A 20,644-nucleotide genomic window follows, 5' to 3' on the forward strand; every position below is an offset into this window, starting at 1 on the left:
GAGTGGTTATAGAATTTGTAGCAAGTGATCTAAACCAAGTTCTTACATCACCTGTTAGACTTTGAACAAAAATTTTCATTCTCACGCTATCATCATCTATTTCGTAGTTTTCAAAATAGTCTTGCATCTTCTTGGTATGCTGAAGTGCAGTGAAAGGACCAGTACTATCAAAATATGTAATTTTGGATTGGTAATCTTGAGGCAAGGCCCCAGGATTAGCAGGCAATTGCAGGGGTGCATATCTATTAGCCATATTCACAGGGATAAATGGAACAGCTGGGATAACAGGAACAGCTGGGACAACAGGGATAATAGGAGTAACTGGAATAGTAGTAGTGGTAGTTGTAATATGTGTAGTGAATGGAGGTGTGGAGGGAGTGCTTTGAGATGTGGATGATGAACAAGGGGAAGTAGGGGTTGAACAAAATAAAACCTTAACTGGGGTAGGAACACTGCTAGGGTGAACTGTTTCAGGACTCAGATCTGCAAAATCTTCTCTTTGCTCTTGCTTCCTAAGGATCTTTGGGATTAGGTTCGGACTTGCAAAAGCAGTTGGGGGATTTGGGTCTGGATTTGCCCTTGTGTATCGTGGATTCTTCTTGGGAGCCAGCTTCCGAATTGTTTTTGGTATTTTTCTAGGAAAACTATTTAGAATTAGCAAGGAACTGATCAAAATTTGGGAATAGCTATCTGCAGCTTAAAAATAGCATGAAGATTGACTGAAGCAACTTTTATTTACTCCTGAAAATGCAAAGCAAGAACAGTTTCAAAGGATCCCTGGCTGATATTCAGACTTCATCTGTAGTTTTAAGGAGTAGACAACACTTGAACAACTGATTGTCCCCAGTGGAGTCGCCATTATGTTATCACTCAGGTTGTCCTTTTGATCAGCATAGAAGGATACGGCCGAGGTAACCACAGACCAATCTTTGGACTGCAGGTTCTAGCCCACCTGCAATCAGAGAGGGCTCTCTCTTTCTGATTTAGCTTTGTTGGAGATGATTTTAGGCTAGTTATTGAGTTCAAGGGAGTTTTGTTTAAGTTTTGGTGGGAAGGATGATACTTTCAGGTAAAGAGGCAGGGATAGCATGAAAGTTTTAGAACCATTGGGCTTGGAGTCAAGGAGTAAGACTGCTGGTGCGTTTTCTTGGTCACAAGAAAGAATATGGAGCAAGATAGCTGCATATGAAACAATCATTCAAGGTAAAAAGATGGATTAAAGGCTAAGGAATGAGAGGCAATTAAGAATCTCTCAGTCAGGTTAGCAGAAAGGAGATAAATGAGCCCTATCTAGGAGCAGTTAAGAATTCCTAGATAACAGTCATTCATATGTGAAATAGATCAAACATGAGCCATAAAGGAATTCATATTTATGCCTAAATCAAGAGGAAAACATTAATAAGCCATAGAAACTGAGCATAGAGTGTGGCTAAGCAAATTCTAAACCAATCCTTTGTTCTATAACTTAAGCACATGTGAAATTGGAATAACAGAGGCGAGAAACACTTATTGATTCATACTGCAGCACAAGAATTCCACATTCATTTCTTCAGACCATTAGACATAGAGCAGACAGTCATTGCTCCAAGCTTTTCAGCAATCTTTGATGAAGTAAAACCTCTTAGATATCCATTGCAAGTCTCTAATGAAGACTATCAACCAACCAACCCTTAAAACAATACAGAGGGTGGTATGTATAGGCAAAAATATCAAAACTTGTCTATTACAGCTTGACCTAAACAGGTCCTAAAGAAAAATGATCACTTTAACCTAATCGTATCCAGCAATAAATGCAAGAAAATATCTTTGAGCTATGCTGACGGGGCCGTATCAAAACTGAGTTAATGTGTTGTCCTCGATGGCTTGGTGCAGTGTTTCTGTAATAACTGTGCATGGGTCTCTGGTCCATTGCTGTTCGGCGGCCTTAAATGGCTTTAAGTGTGATTTGAGAGCTTTAATGGGCTTACACCGCTCTATTTGACTTTGTTGGAGGCCATTCAATGTTAACCTGCTTTGGGAACTGCAGACTTCCTTTAAAAATATTCAACTGATACTCTTTGCCGCTTCTTTGATGTGCTGTGGTGCTAAAATTGTCAAATCAATATTTAATGGCCGCTGTTCGGCCCTCTATTTCCTTTAGAACTGTTTTTTGCTCCTTTCTGAATGCCTCGCAAAGAAAAACGGGTCATTTTGCGCCTTTTGGGCTTACTGGGGGCTGCGCGATGAGGGTCTTTCCATTTTGGCCCATTTCCCGTAGCCATGTGCGATTAAACTGCCTCAGAATTTGAATCCGGGCTTCCTAAGCATGATTTTCGCCTTTGCGCCTTTTTTTGCTGATGACGTCAGCATGACGTCAGTGGGTGGGACCCAGTACGGCGGATCACGTCAGCATGATGACATCAGCAGGGTGACGTCAGCATGTATGGCGGGTGACGTGGCAGTGACGTGGCGGGGTGAGTTGGCAGTGTGGTGGCAGGAGGTTGACACAGGCAGATGACGTGAGCGGGTGACATGGTGTTGACGCAGGAGGGCAGAAGCAGTTTTCGGTTTTGGGCGCACCGCCTTTGGGCAGACGACGGTATCGGAGGATGGGCTCCGCCACGGCCGAGAGGGCGACGCGTGGCGGGAGTACGGTGGCAAAACCGCCCATCTCCCGAACGCTAACCATCGGCGGGTTGGGGAATGGGAAGGCCTGCCCACCGTTGATCTGGGGTGCGGACGATCGGACGGTTGGCGGGACGGGTAAGGCGGCGGGGGAATAAGGGATCGGGGCCCGTGGGAATATTCGCATATTAATATTGCGCGGCGGGGGTTTAAACTATGGTTTTTGTGGGTTTTTGTGTTAGTTTTAAGCGGGGGGGGGGGGAAACTTAATGTTTAATAAAACTTTTAAACATTAATCTTTGGGAAAATGACTGCAGGGGTAGAAATCGTGAGGTTTTTAAGGGCGAAGGGATGGGTAAAGGTTGTTATTCTGACCAGGTGTCAGAGTAACTCTAGGACACAGATGGGCTAATAACAGCCCCAGATGAACTGCTACTTCCCAGACTTAGATGAATAGGGCTATAGTGCCAGGGAGGGGGTATTATTATATTTTTGGGATTTTTATATATAGTTTTAGTAGGGGAAGGGGAAACCGATAGGGAGCTAGATAATAGAGTTAGGAGTTAATATGGAGATGACAAGAAAGCGCTAAGGTAAGGGACCTTAGGCTACAGAGGGAAAATAGAACTTGTAGAAAAGATATGAGTGCCTCTAAGTAAAGCAGATTTGTTCTTAGGCAAATGTTATGAAACATGATGAGACTAAGAGGCTCAAGTAGATCTTGACCTCTTCAGGGAAATTAGTGAGTGTTTTGGGCATAAGGAAGAATGGGGAAGTTAGAGATGTCCAGCTTGAGCTCCTGTAGATGAAAACTTCCTCCAACTTGTGATCTTAATAAATATGACACTTGACAACATGAAATGGATCACAAGCCATGATTCTGCAACCACACAGCTACCTACCCAGCCTACCTTCCTAACATTTTTTCTTCTTTTTGGGTGGGTGCACTTAGACTTGCAGACCCTGATTATCCATTTTTTTTCTTTTTGACTGCCCTCCTATCTAAATCTACACTTATTTTTTCCAAGGGCCCAGATTAAGTAGTTGGGCTCCTTTGATTCTCTACCTATCTACAAATCTGCCAAGATTAAGTTGTTTGGACAAATATCATTCTCTATATTCTAAAACAAGAAATTGAAACCTAGGGAGGCCAAGATTAAACTGTTTGGCCCTCCCTTTTATAGAACATTCTTCAAACATGGTTAAGTCATCAAAATTGGAATACAGCAGTGGCACTTGGACTGGCACACTTTCATGGCCTTTTCTTTGACCTCTTTTGGAAATATGGAACCTTGCAGCATGAAAGATGACATATTTGGCATGTAAAAATGTCAATCATGAAAGATGAACACCTGTTGCAACAAGAGGCTAACACATGTAATCAAAGAAGCACATACTTCCCTTGTGTCATGTCATTTTGGTGTAGGGAAGACTAAGTGTCATTTACAAAGGTTTTTCTATTGGCCTCATATGAAAGAAATTGTATCAAAATATGTAAAGGAATGTGTGATGTGTTCTATTTGTAAGCCCACTAAAAAGAAAATTGGGGCTATACACACCACTCTCTATTCCTTTTCAACCTTGGGAAAGTGTGTATATGGACTTTGTTAGGGGTTTTCCTTTGCCTAGGAAAGGTCATGAATATTTGTATGTAGTGGTAGATATATTTAGTAAGGTGTATATTAATTCCATGTAAGAAGCAGATTACTATTGAACATACTCAATTATCCTTTTAGTATGAGTGGGTCCATTTTGGGTTTCCCACATCCATTGTATTTGATCAACACTCTTGATTACATGGATAGTTTTGGTTAAGTTTTAGTAAAATGATGGAAACCAAACTTGAGAGGAGCATGAAATTCCATCCATAAATTGACGAACAAATAGATTTTGTTAACCACACAGTTATTCACTTACTTCGAGGCTATCATGGAGAGCATCTTAAGTCGTGGGATGAGATGATTCCTTATGTGCATCTTGCATATGATAGGGCCATGCATTCACCTCCCCAAAGGTCACCATTCAAGAGATGCTTTGTCTACTTGCTAAAATATCACTTAGACATGGTGTTTGGGAAATATGAAGATTCCAACAAACAAAGTGACAAGGACAAAACACTATTGTCATTGGGAAGAGAAATTGCACACCACGAAGATGATGCAATTCCACTGGGAAGAAATTTTGTCCATGCTATGGTCATCTTCAGGAAGTTATTTCATCCTCACGACTATGTGTACAGGTGAAGAAATTAAAAAAATATGGGAAAAACCATCAAATTTCACAAGAAATTTGTGTAAGTGAGGAGGATTCAACATTCATTTGATGTGGTCAACAAATGCATTAATGAAATCCATTAATTTTCCTATCATAATTACAACTAAAAGAAGCGATAAAAATACAAGGAGATCAATATCGAGTGTGAAACTTTTATGACTTTTGTGTTGCTATGTTTTGGAACACGTGATCACAACAACGCACACATGTTAGCTTTAATAAGGCATTGAGATATTTGAACATCTAATGTAGTTTTTCCTGTGCACATGTCTTCAATTGAGATGTATTTGGGCCTATGAATATGTGTATGTTCTGAGTGTGTCACTACAGAGGATTTGAATATTGTAGATGTAACATCCTCAAATAACCTCACATGAAAATATTTGGAGTTAAAAAAAAAATTACAACATTTACTAACATGTAGCTTTCTGGATTACTATTCCATATTACTTTGATGACCATTAGGTAAACCACCATCATTGAATAGATTAATTCTTTCATAAAGAAATAGTAAGTCACACAACCATTAACTCCCATTGTAGTAGCATATTATTATAAAATTTTTGATGTAGCCTTACATCATTCCCATGATTAATTTAACTAGGTTAATTAACCATACACCTCATAATGTAATGGTCATGTCATGCAAGGAATCAACATCAGAAAACTATCACAATAAGAAATCACATCATTGACATCAATATACCTTGAAAACACTATAGGGTGAAAACCAACAAATGTTTAATTTTAATTAAATGTTTATGAGGGTGTTCACATCTAAATCAATGGCTTGTAACGGAGACCATCCCTTAACCATTTTCATACTATATTAAGAAGAAATATAATTCAAATATATCATATTTGGTTGTTCCATAAATGATCATAGATATTCCACTAGATAGTTTGTCATAACGGATTTGATAATAATATATTAAAATTTTGATTTTTTACACTATTACAATTTTATTAAACTTCTAGATCTACAAATTTATTTGTAACTAGCTAATGCATGTGAATGGAAGTTATGTAGAAGAGGTAGATATTAAAAAAATAATATCACACACACATAAGACACAAATTATTCTTTGGGAAACCCTTTCAGGATAAAACCTAGATGGAAGGTTAGGTCGCTTCACTCTCCTTTGTCTAGAAATATAGCTATAGGTATAAAGAAGTAATACATGTGGCTGGGCTGCTACAGTGCACAAATACTCCCTATATGATCTACCTCCTATCTCTCATGGTTCTATTTTATCATATATGGAACAAAATTCTCTCAAAAGAGTGGAATGCCTCTTCCTCCCAATCTCCCGGTTATAACACAACCTGATAGACTAATAGTGGTTAAGTTTGACTACATCAACTCTTAAATAGAGTTACAATATCAACTCTTCTATAGTATCTTTTTATGAAAAACATGTCGCAAGCCCCTTTTCCATGAATAATGTGGGTTGAGGTGACATCAACCTAAACTATAGCTGTGAAAATAGGAAGGTCAACTTTTTCAGTGGCAGAAATTTTGCATTGAAACTCCAATTGAAGCACTTATTCCATCGTTGGAAGGATATCTATGTGTAGAATAGCATGAACAATTGTTTCATTTAAGGAGAAACCCCCTCCCCCCCCCCCAAAAAAAAAAAAAACATCGTTTGATGCCTCAAAATTCCCCCGCAAGGTTCTAGACCCAATTTTGCCACACCGAGTGTTGCCGGTAAAAATGGTCCCATGAGCTCATCCCTCCACTTTTTCCACCCCAAGTTGATCGAGATGGATACAAAAATATATAATTACCCAATATAGATCAGATTTCCCCATTTTTGGAGGCTTTTGGTCCCTAAAAGATTTTACTGAATGAGGTGAGGAAATTTTTTCTCCACCTGCTCTCTTGTGTACCATTTATCTTTGCCTTGAAGTTGTCCTATTGCTCCATCTGTAATATCCATGTGGCGGGATCCTTGCCATCAAACTTCCTCATATCGATTTTTGGAATATGGTGAGTCTTCGATCCAACATTAGAGTCTATGGAATCATGATTAACATTTATTTTGTTCTCATCATGAGTTTCCTTTAGTACCCTTTCACCCTTAGTGACCATTTCTTATGGCAACTTATTGATATTTATCTTCAATTCTTCCATCTTATCATCCATGCCATCAATTTTAGCGTCCATGTCACTCACCTTAGCTTCCATGCCATCCATCTTAGATTCTACGCCTTTCTTTAAACAATCCATATTAGCTTCTACACATTTCTTTAAACTATCCATCTTAGCTTCTACATCTTTCCTTAAACCATCCATCTTAGATTCTATTGGTTTTTGTGCAAGTGACACTTGTTGCACTTATTCTTGTAATTTTGATATATCATATAGTATTTCTTCTTCTTCTTCATGAGTCACGCTAGAGCTTTTAGGTTCCTTACTAGGTGTTTGCATTTTCTTTCCTCGGGGCATCAGTTATCGATAATAATGCTCTATTATGCCCTTTGAATTCCTTCAAAATAAATTTTCAAACCAAGCTTAAGCAAAAATTTAAGAAAATCTACGCACCTTTTTTCACTTTGTAGGAGCTCGATATTGCCTCTGATGTATCTCTGTACTTTCCAATCATCTAGTTCTAAATTTGTGACTTGAAGTAGCCCTCTGTGTCCTCTTTCAAATGCCACAAGTCTGACCCAAATTGGATTCTCCAAGGAAGAGTTATGCGAAATCTCCCACAGTGACTTGATTATAGACTAGTTGAGTAGAGTGAACTTGTATGACGTGCCACGAGTCACTGTTTCGACCTTTGGATCTGAAAGATTCATAAAAGAAACTAAATTTTGTCCTCTTTCTGTACCTTCTTACGAAATTTCAATCCGATCCCCAGAGAGAAAGTTATGAAAATTTTCCCCAGGTCACCTGTTTGGAATGTAATTCAAGAGTCTGCAAAAATACCAACTTCCTCAGATCATATCTCCACAAATATAGCGTGAAAAGCTCTGAAATTCAGACCTGAGGTTCAACGCGATTTATTATCAAATGGGTTTTTTTCCAACTTTTGAAACGTCGCAGAAAAAAAGTTATACCGAAAATGCCACGATGACCTATTTGGAGCAGCGAAACCCTAGAATCCAAAGCTCTGATACCAAATGTTATAAAACCAGCTCAAGAAAAGATAGAAAAGATAGATCAACGCCTTAGAATTCAGGCTCTTCGAGGGGGAAACCTCCTTTACATTACATAAATGAACAATTCTTGGATGATACAAATGACAAAACCTCCTTTCTATATATAGGAGTCTAAGGAGTCACAATATAACCCAGCCGACGTAACAATAATAATATAAAGCCACAAAAATAACAATAGAGGGATTCTATGGGGCACAATAATAACAATATGGGGGAAATAGGGGCACAACAATATTAATAAGGGGTATAACTACAATAGTAATGGGGTAATCACTAGTATTATAGGGACCCAACACTTAACAACTCTTCAAATTCCCTGAATTTCTTATCTAACACCCTCTTCAAAGAGGTAACTAATAGTCTTGTCTTTGTAATTAACCATTGACCAATTTTTTTCTAACCAATCCATTCTGATGAGTACAATCAGATGATCGTAAAGGTAACATGTTCAAATTTAACCTTACTAGTTGTCCAACTATTTGTAATAGGCAGTTTTCTACCTTAGATGATACCCTACACTTGGCCCCAGTGCTTAGCCACGCTAACTAGGGAGTTTAAATTTGGCAAAGTTCAAATGACATAACTCAACTATATTAGGGCTAACATAACTCAAACTTCCTCATGGGTCAATCAGAATGGATACACGATGATTAACAGTTTTACCTTCAAATTCCACCATAGAAGGTTGATATTAGGCTTGATTTTCCTCTAAAGATGCATTTATCTAGGGAAATCTTCTGGCTAAATATCCAACCATGGAGGCCTCTTGAACATTTGCTACTTTCCCTGTTTTAGTACGATGGGGGAAATTTTTGTAATAATGGGTTCCCCACAACCCTCACATTGCAACAGTGTATTTTTCTGCTCACTTACCTCTAGTTTGTTGGATGATTCAGTGGATCGACTCTCACTAGGTTGCCTTGCTTTCATTTGATTTTTCCCTAAAACTCCATTCCACTATTTCCTAAACATATTCCTAGAACTGACAGGTTTTGTGTTCTTAAAATTAGATGCATTTTCTTTCCTTTTTTTAGCTATCTGGTCTTTGCTACCTTCTCCTTTCTACTTCATTTGTTGATAACAAATTATGGCCTTTCATATAGCTTCATCCATGGTCTTTGGATTGTCAAACTCTATTATCTCCTTCGTAAAAGCTATGAAGTTTATAAAAAAGCGTTGCACCCTAGCTTTTTCCTGCCGTATATAGGGTACATATCTTAGTAGCAATGTGAATTCAAACATGAACTCATCCATTGTTTGCTGCCCCAATCCTAGACCATGGAATTATTTTTCCTTTTCATCATAAAAATGTTGAGTTAGATATCTATCTTTGAAATGTTTTTGAGGCTGCTACTAGGAAACTTCTTGTTTGCCTACTACCCATACCATTTTGACTTCCTCCCACCACATGGTGGCTTTTCCTTGTAATTGGAAAATTGTTAGTCTAGCCTTTAAATTTTCTTTATATTCATAAATCTGGAAGTATTTGTTCATGTTTATTAGTTAGGTTTCTGCATCTTCCTCCTTTCCTTCATCGAATGTAGGTGATTTAATATTTTTAAACTCCCCCTATAGCTTAGTTTTTCGTGTTTTATTCCCTTTTCCACTTGCGACGTTTTCTAATCCTTCCTCGTTATCCATTTGGCTTCCATCCAATCCAAAATTTTCTACTCTTTGCTGATGTTACTCATTTATGTTTTCATCGTCAGGACTACGAGTGCGATGAATTTTATTTTGTTTATTAGAAAGGATCTTCATGATCCTTCCTTGTTCAAGTCACAATATTTCGTTATCGACTCGTAAATTTGCCATTTCAGTTCAGATTTGTTTCACAGTTTCTAATAACATTGCATCAATTTTACTGCAATAGCCTTCTCCCATTTGTACCCATACTTCTAGATTGGTTCTAGTGCGAGGTCTAAACTCTTTTTTTGGGGTCATTCTTCTTGATGGTTTTGATAATGTCCCTCCATGCATGTTCAACTCCCCTCTATGCAACAATTCTTTTGTGTTAATTTGCATTGTCCATTCAAGCCTTAGTGTACAAACTTGTGCCTCTGATACCACTTGTAAGATGTCGCCATATATATATATATATATATATATATATATCTATATATATATATCTATATCTATATCTATATATATATATATATATATATTGTGTAAATTTGTTTAGAATCACGTAATCATTAAGAGAGTGAGGTTAAAATTATTTATTCTATTGTATTATCTCCCTTATACTTAGATTTAGAACATCAATTAAATAATTCTGTAGTGTACTTATTAATGGTGAATTGTTTAGTCACATGGTGTTGTTTGCATTGATATTCAATACCTTTATCAATTCCTTGTATTTATCAGAGATATTTCTTTTAATGGTTAATTAATCAATTATGTCATTGATGCAGAGGTAGCTCTGCTAGCGTGGATTATAGTGGGGTCTGAAGAGGTTGGAAGCTCCACTGCTCAACTAGCTTTTTTTCAAGTTACTATTTTGTATTTTCTTGAAGAATGACTTGTCTGTGGTTTAATTTTCTTTAGCAAAAGTTCATATCTACTAGTTGAGAGACATGGTTTCTCTTGTTTATCAATTTTCGTACTTAAATTTAAGGGTTTGTCATCGATTTAATGTAAAGGATTTTTTTAAATCTCTATAATTTTTGTGGTTGAATATTACATTCCTTTTGTTTAAATTTGTGGCTCTGTGCAAGATTATTAACGTCTGGACTGTGAATGAATCTTGGCGTTGTGCTATTTACTTCTGAGCTAGGATATTTTGCTTTATTGAAGTCATTTCTTGTATATTGTCTCTAAAAACTAAGGAAGTCTCATCAAGAGAGTAAATAATCCTTTTTGTGTTGTTAAACATTTTATATTCATGGTTAAGAATTTTACTTAATTTGCATGTGAAATTTTGGAGAGGTTTCTTCTTGAAATGGGTAATGGAGTATTCTCCGGATTTAGCTTTAAAGTTCTTCTTTCTGGATTTTGAAGAGAGACTTATAGGTTCTAGGACTATTCTAACAATGAGCCCTTGCTCGACATCGGAACTAAACTATTCCTGAGATGGAGGTTCTCTCGACTTACTATAACAATTCCTATTAGCTTAGCTACTACACATGTTTATTTTAAAGAGTCATCTATGTTATTTGGTTGTGCACAATAATTTGCTTACTATTACATTGTATCCTTTAAAAACTATTTATTTATTATGGGTTACCTAAGATTCCTATTATTTCTTTTGATGCATAAATTTTCACATTACTTCTTTTATTCATTCCCTTAAATTCCTATTCCAGTAAGAAGTTCTTCAAACTTCTATTTTGGCTCATTTTGTTATTTCAAAAGGAACCCTACTGTTATAATGTGTTCAAGATTACTATTCCTGGGAAATATAATTTCCATAATGATGGCGAAACACTATTTCTATTTCTTCTTTCAAACATGGCTAACAACAGGGTTACCGAAAGTGTTTAGTTTCCTATTGGAATCATATTACTTTACTCCACTATCTGTAATTTTTTTATCACTAGAAGGAAATGTTATACATGAACCCATCAAAAATAGAAACTGCATTTGAGTTTTCAAAATAAAGAACACAGTGCATGAAATTATATAGATACTACATCTAAATTTTAGAATAAAGAATCCCTCCTCATAATTAGTCATTCTTTATTCATAAGTACTAGTCCAAGCAGATTAATAACTCACAACATTATACCTTATGTTTAGAAATCAATACTTTAAAATTTATAATTCTAATAGTTCCAATACTTATCTGCATTTTGTAAATATGTTGGGGAAAAAACTCCTCAAAAACGACCACACCTCCTTTCAAATGAGAATGGCCTTTGCAACCAATTCTGCCCCCAAGCTCTCCCAAATTCCAAAGAATAGGAACAAAGGAGAGGTTTTCTTTCGAGATTTTTAATGGTATTAGGGTCTCACTTGACCCAAACTGAACTCACAATCATGATAGGGATCGAACCTTCCAGTGGTCCTTACGAGCTCAGGACCTTGGCTCTTGGGAAATGTATTTCCTTAGCCCATATCTTTGTTCTTCATTTTGTCTTTGCTAAAATTGCTAAACCCCTCCTTCTCGTGGATTTTCCTTTTTAAAATAAATGCTTTCGGTAAGAAATAATTTTTTTCTCCAACTGCTTGGAAGTTAGGAAATCTTGTGGCCATCCATGAGGTTTTTCTCTTCAGATAACAAAAGCATTCTTTTAAATCATAACCATTTCTTTTAAATAAAAATGTATTTCCAACTCAATTAGCTATTTAACAACATAAAAGTATGTCAACCTCTACATGAGGTAATTAATTAACAATTATAACTTGTTTGTAAAAATAAATAAAACTAAAGTAACTGAGGGTGTTACCGATGGAGTGTGAAATATATTGGACAATTTATATTTGAAGTTCTAATGTCATAAATATATATAATGAAGAGTCGAGTTAAATTAGGCAAGAAATTTAATCACTCTCCCACCTTAATTTTGGTTGTTATAGTAGAGAAATAATCTTATTAACCTCTTCAAACTGAACAAAATCCTCCTATAGATTCACAAGCTCATGAAATATACTAAAGAACATGACAAGAATATACTTCTACATTCATCCAACGAAAGCCAATAGATAGATGAAAAAAATATGAAAAAGAAGAAGATAAATAAACGACACATAACACAAGATGTATCTAGTGAAATACAATAACCCGGTTATATGAGTGAAGATACAGAGCTTGTTCTCACTAGAACAATTCTACACAAGTATGCTCAACTCTCTTAGTTCACAACAAAGCTCCTGGCAAACACTTAGCCAATTTTGCAACTCTCCAAGCCCCTAATCTCTTACATAAATCCTAGGATGAATAGCACATATTTAAAGGGAATTCATGCTTCCAAAACAACACAATCCAAGCATAGGATCAATCTATGTTGCATTCATGATATTTACATTGCAGTAAATAATACCATGGTTAGTACAATGTCCCTGCACTCTAGTCTCAACTGGGTCTTTCTTTGAACTAACATGCATGAGTTTCTCATGAGGGAATCTTCAGTTAACTGAAGTAGTTCTAGTGGATTGATTAGTGCACCAACTGACTTTTAGTCCTTTGTTATTTTCAAAAACAATTTAGAACTAATTTAACTAAACTTAACTCAGTAAACTGTGTGATCTAATTTCCAACTCAATTTAAACTCATATTGGACACCTAAAACTTAGGGAGAACATATACATGACTACAAAAAGAATTCCAACTCGAAATTCCTAAGCTAATTAAGTTAATTAAACTTAATTAACTATTTACAAGTTGCTATGAGAATAGAATTCAATTTTAATTGTTAGTTTGATTCAAGAACAACTTAAACTAGAATTTCTTGTTACCATTTCTTAGCACAAATTTATTCCTAACTTATTTTACGAAGAATATTTTTAGCAATTTTTCAAAATAAAGTGAATTAAATTTGACTATAGATTATGGGACACAATGATTTTTCTATTTACAATTTACTTTAGGAAGTTAAATCAAGTTACATTATCTTGTAATATCATAAGACATAAAAAGATGGATAAGAATTTGAAGTGAATTGAAAATCAAATAAAAATTTATCTATTGGAGAGGAATCCACAAGAATTATAAGATAAGAAGAAGTAATTAAGTATTATGGAATCAAAATAAAAATTTCAAAACTACTTTAAAGGGGAGAGAATGAATGAAATGTGGAAAAGGAACAAGAATATGAAATTATTTCATTCATAGGAAAATCATAGAAATATTTTCATTATGATCTAAGAAATGAAAATATAGAAAGACAAATGGCTAGAAAATTCCTAGAGATAGCTAAATCAAGATCACTTATTATCAAATTTTAAGAGAGTATAAACATCACCAAAATCCTAATTCTAACCATATATTTATTTTTATTTTATCTAAGATGAAGATAATTAGAATATGATGGAAAAATTATCTCACAAGTAACTATAAAAAATCCTAGCGCCATATAGAAAATGTGATAATCAAACTCTAGGTGGTAGGACATTAAGATATTTATTAGGATTTATAATCTAGTGGAAGAGTATTTTTTTGGCCTTATGGATACTTTGTTGGCCTTGATGTCAACTTGGATCATGAACTTATCACACACTTGGTGATTGGCAGCAAAATTGCAGAGGTTGGCTTGAACAAGTTCGTGATGCTATGATGGTTTTTGTTACTATGAAGTGCTGCAGAGGTGAAGTGATGAAACAATATAGTAGATTTCTAGGGAGAGGATCTCTTATTTTCTTCAAGTTTTCCTATTATCATTGGGAAGAGAGATTTCACACTACGAAGGTGTTGCAATTTCAATAGGAAGCAATGTTGTCCATGCTATGTTCATCATTAGGAAGTCATGTTATCCTCACGATTATGGTTATAGATGAAGAAATTAGAAAAAATGGGGAAAACCATCGAATATCCCAAGGAATTTATGTGATTGAGGACGATTCAACATTAATTTGATGTGGTCAACAAATCCATTATTGAAATCCATTAATTTTCCTATCATAATTACAAGGCAAAGAAGTGATAAAAGGACAAGGAGATCGATGAGTTGAGTGTCAAACTTTTATGAGTTATGTGTTGCTGCATTTTGGAACAGGTGATCACAATAGTGCACAAGGGTTATATTTAATAAGGAATTGAGATATTTCACGATCTAACGTTTTTATTTTTTTGCACATGTCTTCAATTCAGATATATTTGGGGAAGTGAAGTTGTGTATGTTTTGAGTGTGTCACTACTAAGTATCTGAAGTCTGTAGATGTAACATCCCTCGATAACCTCACATAAAAATGTTTGGAGTTAGAATTTTTTTACAACATTTACTAAGGTGTAACTTTTTGGATTACTATTCCATCTTACTTTGATGACCATTAGGTAAACCACCATGGCTACATAGGTATCATATTATCACAAATTTTATGATGTAGCCTTGCATCATTCCCATGCTTCTTTTAACTAGTTTAGTTAACAATATAATTCATAATGTAATGGTCATGTCATACAAGGAATCAACGTCATCAAACTCACACAATAAGAAATCACATCATTGACACTGATATACCCTAAAAACCTTGTAGGGTGAAAATAAGAAAATGTTCAATTTTATTATTAAATGTTCGTGAGTGTGTTCACCCCTAAGTCAATGGCTTGTAAGGGACACCATCCCCTAACCATTGTTATACAATCTTACAAAGAAATATAATTTGAATATATCATATCTGGTTGATCCATAAACTACCATGGATGTTCCACTAGACAGTTCGTCATGAGAGATCTGATAATAATTTATTAAAGTTCTAAATTTTTACAATATTGCAGTTTTATTAAACTTCTAGATCTGTAAATTTAAATATAACTAGTGCATGCATGCGAATTGAAGTTATGCAGAAAAGGTAGAGAACAAAAAAATAATATCACACACACATAAGACAAAAAATATGCTCTAGGAGATCCTTTCGGGAGAAAACCCAGGTGGAAGGTGCGGTTGCTTCACTCTCTTTCTCTATCATATCATGAAAATGTGTGGCATTTAAGAGGCAAAGGTTTACCCACAAAAAACGTTGTTTGATGCCTCAAATGCTCCCGCGAGGTTTCAAACCCCATTTTGTGAGACTTAGTGCCATCGGTAAAAACGTTCCCATGAGCTTATCCCTCCATTTTTTCCACTTTGAATGCATCATCATGGATGAAAAGCTATATAATTATCCAACCTAGATCACACCTCCCCATTTTTCGAGGATTTTGGTCCCTAAAAGATTTTACTGAGTGAGGTGAGGAAATTTTTGCTCCAACTTCTTTCTAGTGTACCATTTAGCTTTGCTTGGAAATTGCCCCTTCAATCTAATATTCCAAAGAACATGCTTCCCCTATCTTGTAGTTCTGGAGATCTTCTACAAAATTGTGTCTTCTGTCAACTTTGCCTCAATGTCTATTTACAAAATCTCCACAAAACTTAGGACCTGTTCCTCTTCCTGATCTAGCATGGAAGGCTCATAAAGTTTCAAATTCGCCCCATTCGCCACTAAGTAAATGCACATATATGGTGGTAAACTAATTCGATAGGAATTATCACTCAGATTTTCAAGCATCTCAAAGGGACCATACGTTAGAGCCTTAATTTTCATACCAAGCCCTTGCAACCTATCCTTGTTCAACCGTAACGATACTCTATCATCCACCTTGAATGGTTTTTTTGTTATGTACAGATCATGTCTAGCTTTATACTTCTCCTAGGACTACTGTAGTGTTTCTTTGCAACACCCTTCCCTTGTGTGCTAAATTATTGTAAACCTAAGTTGAGTTAAAGCTAGGTGTGATATCCTCCCTTATATGTTACAAGATTGTAAACCTAAGTTGAGGAAATCTAGGTTTTATACCCTCCTTTGTGGGTTAAGCTATTATAAAACTAAGCTGAGGAAATATTGGTGATATGTAGTACGAAAAGCAAATGTGTTATTAAATAAATTAATAAAATAAATCACTTGGAGGGTGGAGAACCAAGAGAGAGGAGATTCTTTCCACAAGGAATGGGATATAGATTAATCTTCCGTGATAAAGCTTCTAGATGGGATTCTAGATAAGCTTAGATGGATTGGAGATCCATCGGATGGATGGGATATAAAGATCCATCGAACATAAAAGCTTTGCGGGAGATAAAGGCAAGCTTTTATGAGGAAAATCCTCATGGGAGATAAAGATGATCTTTTCCAAAAAAGACCTAGGAAAATGGAAAAATCCATAAAAGCGGGATGTCGCTAATGGTAACTAGATCATGAAAGAGGGTATTAAATACCCAATGCATTGATCAATTGAGGAAAGTTGATCCTTGGAAAGATCTTCGGCTCGGGGAGAATCAGAGGTGATTTGTAGCTGGGTGGTGGTGCTCCTCCCTCCAAGTGATGTTTTAATCGGTGTATGTTTTAATTGGTGTCAGATGTGTGGATTGTTTTGTATGATGATTCTTACTCTCTGTGTTATTGTTCCATTTTGTTTATGAGAAGTTTTATTAAGCTTCTTTGCCATGAGAATGTTGTGTGAATTACATATGCTCATGTATTAATGTATTTAATGGTGTTTACCTCTATTTGATGAGATTCACTTGCATGATATGAGTTTTATATTAATCCTTACTTGTTATGAAGCTAAATCATTTAGCTCAGATATGCTGATGGTTGATTTCTTATCTCTATATTTATTTCCTATTGTTAGAGTGGTTAAATCATTCAAGTCGAGAGCATAGAAGTTGTGTTGTCAGTATCTATGGAAATGATTGTATGCATGTGACTTTTATTTCATTCCAGATAGCGATGAAGTAGTTGTTGAATCTAATATTGGACCTTATTAAATGTGCTCAAGGAAAAAAGAGTGTATCTAACTCGTGATATTATTTATAGATTAAGAATTTGGTACATGCAAACAATTATGAAGTAATGTTGTTGGTTGTACAATGATGTAGTATTATCTATGCCCTGCATGAGCTATATGAATAATCTCCTTCATAAGTATATTAGATGCAATAGACCAAAGCAATATCCTATTACGTGTTAATGAGGGGGTTGTCAAAGACTTTAATGGTTGTATCTTATGATTTGTCTTTTCCCTACCAAATGTAAAGGGTTAAATCGAATTATAAACTCTCACAACTGGATCTAAATATTCTCACCCTAGTACTGGCTAGGGAACAATGTAGGTATTCTTGCATGTGCATAGTAGATAAGAGAGTAGTAGCTTTGGATGCAGAAATAGATGTAAGAAAATTTTCTATTATTGTTGCATGGAATATTGCATGAGGACATTAAAGTTATTGTAAGGGTTGCATGTCAAGAGAGCATGTGATATTACATGGAGGGTATATGACTCCTCTTTTTTCCCCATATGCAATATCCAAAGGTGAGGGTGGAAAATATCCAAAACATTTTTCAAATGGGCACGTTCCTATAGAAATGATGAGCCACTATATTGCAATAAGAATGTTTCAACTCCTGTGGCTATCGACTTAAATTATCAACCTGGTGTTCATACAAACTTAAGAGGGGTGGACACTATATGTGCAATAGACACTTGCCTCTTCCTATTATGACTCACATTGATGCAAGTGAAAGAAGGCAATGAAAAAAATTAAAATGGACAAAGAGCTAAGAAACCTGTCAATCCTATGTTGCAATAAGAAAATCTATTCTACTTGGAAAGTAAATGGCAGGAAGGAAATATATTATATTTTCAATCATGTAAAGCATAATGACAACTACGGAAACCTAATATATATTGCTAGATAGTAAATTACATTTAAATTATATATATTCTATTTTTCAAGAAAGGAAAGTCCTAGAGTACTCTTGCAAAAAGGAAGTCACACTTTGGATAAGGTAAATTGTGGAAAATGAATCTAGACTAATTTGAAGAAATCAACATTCAAGAAGTAAGAAATATAAGAGCTATATGTCGACCTATCGAAGCCTTAGGTCAACCAAATTATCCTGAGAGCCTTCATAGGATATAAATATACTTCTACTATGAATTCTAAGTTAATATAGGAAAATAAAATTTCGAAAGCAAATTTCTGCATGTTTGCTATAGGATTGGTATAAGAGTGACAAGATCACTATAGGAGTTAGATATCTTACTGAATGCCAAAGAAAACCACATGCAAATGAGATGGGAATTTTTCTTTTATGAAGTAGGATGTCATAGGAGTAAATTGAAAGTGGAATCACTCAAAATTACCCCTATTAACATGTGCTAAAAAATAGAAGAAAATTACTACTCTAAAAACAAACAAATTTCAAATATTAGTGAGCTAGTTAACCTATAAAATTCCTAACCTAATAAAGTGAAAATGATATGGGGTAAATTTAGTTATCAACTTGATTTTTCTTTTATGACCCAATACAAGTGCAATAAACTAAAATGAATCTAATTAAAAAGATATGAAAAATAGCATAAAATTACTACTATTGTGCTACAAGGGACTTCCAAAAATTTTACATGTGTGAACTAGTAAAGCGTTGTAAGTATCTCAATGATGAAGATAAATTTTCAACATTGTTCTAATGATGAATCACACTTATGACTCTATAAATAACCTTCAAAAGAACTCACTTCAATCATTTTACCAACACAACCTACCACTAAAGAAGCATGCATAGTAAATGAAAAAATAAGAGATGCATGTGAAAAAGAAATTCAAAGAAAACAAAGAAATTGTAGAAGAGGGCTCTCTCAGGCTCTTGAGATGGCCAAGCCTAAGGACACTCATAGTATTATGAAGGAAATCAATATTTATAAGCTAAAATTTGCACAAAACTTCCTTATTTGAATCAATCCAAGTACATCCATACCATAAATGAAAGTCAAGCTACTAAATAACAAGTTGTCTACACAAAAGGACAAAGAAATACATGCCTTTAGAGGAAAATTCAAGTTTGTGATGATGATGATGATGATGGTTAACGTCCGCTGAGACCAAATAATGGTCTATCGGACCTAAAGAAACAAATTATCTATTTTGATTTAAAATTTTATTCCTATGATCAAAAAGCTTGGAGAGAAGCCTCCCGAGCTCACTATAATTTTGACGTTGTAAAAGGCTAGGGGACAAGGGGACAAGTTTCACCTCGAAAATGTGTCAAAAAGTGGATCTAGCTGCAAACACAAGGAATTTGCATTAAATGACACGGAACACATTCCTAGATTTTCTCAATCAATGGAGCTCCACAATTTGTCAATAATTTCATAATATTTTATTAATGTATTATCCAATATTGATCCTCCTATAGCATTGAGTAAGTCCCTATATTATATCCTCATCGAAGTCTTCATAATCTATCCAATATTATCAAAATTTCCTACAAAAATAAATAATATTAAGCAAAAATATGAAATTATCTCTAAACCTTCCTATTAAACATATTAAAGTGAAGAATATGTCATCTAATGAAAAAAAAGAGGTTTAATATGTTCAAGAATGGTCATATGGGCCTTAATGTAAGTTTAATTTTGAGGCCTATCATACCCCACTGCTGAAAGTGTTGCTCACCCTCTGAGAAACTTAGTGATCTAACCATGCCTCATTCATGGCCCTAGTGGCCACCTTAACATCTCAAGCTACCTTAGAAAGAATTTTGGCACATGTTCTCTTTCCCCATCCTCTTCCTCTTCTTCCTCAACGTTTTCTTATGCTTCTTCTTCTTGGCTGTGGGATAGGCAATTCTCTCTTTACTTCCTTTGGATTTTGTCCTTCAAATCCTAGGCTTTAAGGGTAAAATTTCTCAAAATCATGATCTTTTGTAGCTCACTGAAATTTCTTGTAGCACATTGTTTTCTCCTGTAGAAATCTTTTCCCATCCTATAGGAGATTTGTTCCTCCTATAGCAGCATTGTTTCCTTGTGAGAGGCTTATTTGATGCCCTTTTTTTTTTTTTTCTATATTTTCAGATATTGAGGGCTCTTTAGAGATCTATTCTCCTAATTTCTATTGTCTTCTTCTCCCTCTATCTTTTCTCCTTACTTTTCCTCTTCGACTTTCTCTTCTTTACTACCTCCAAC

This window comes from Pinus tabuliformis, chromosome X (genome assembly GCF_031772625.1).
Source record: "Pinus tabuliformis cultivar Carrire ecotype Pingquan chromosome X, CPIR1, whole genome shotgun sequence".
Classification (NCBI taxonomy): domain Eukaryota; kingdom Viridiplantae; phylum Streptophyta; class Pinopsida; order Pinales; family Pinaceae; genus Pinus; species Pinus tabuliformis.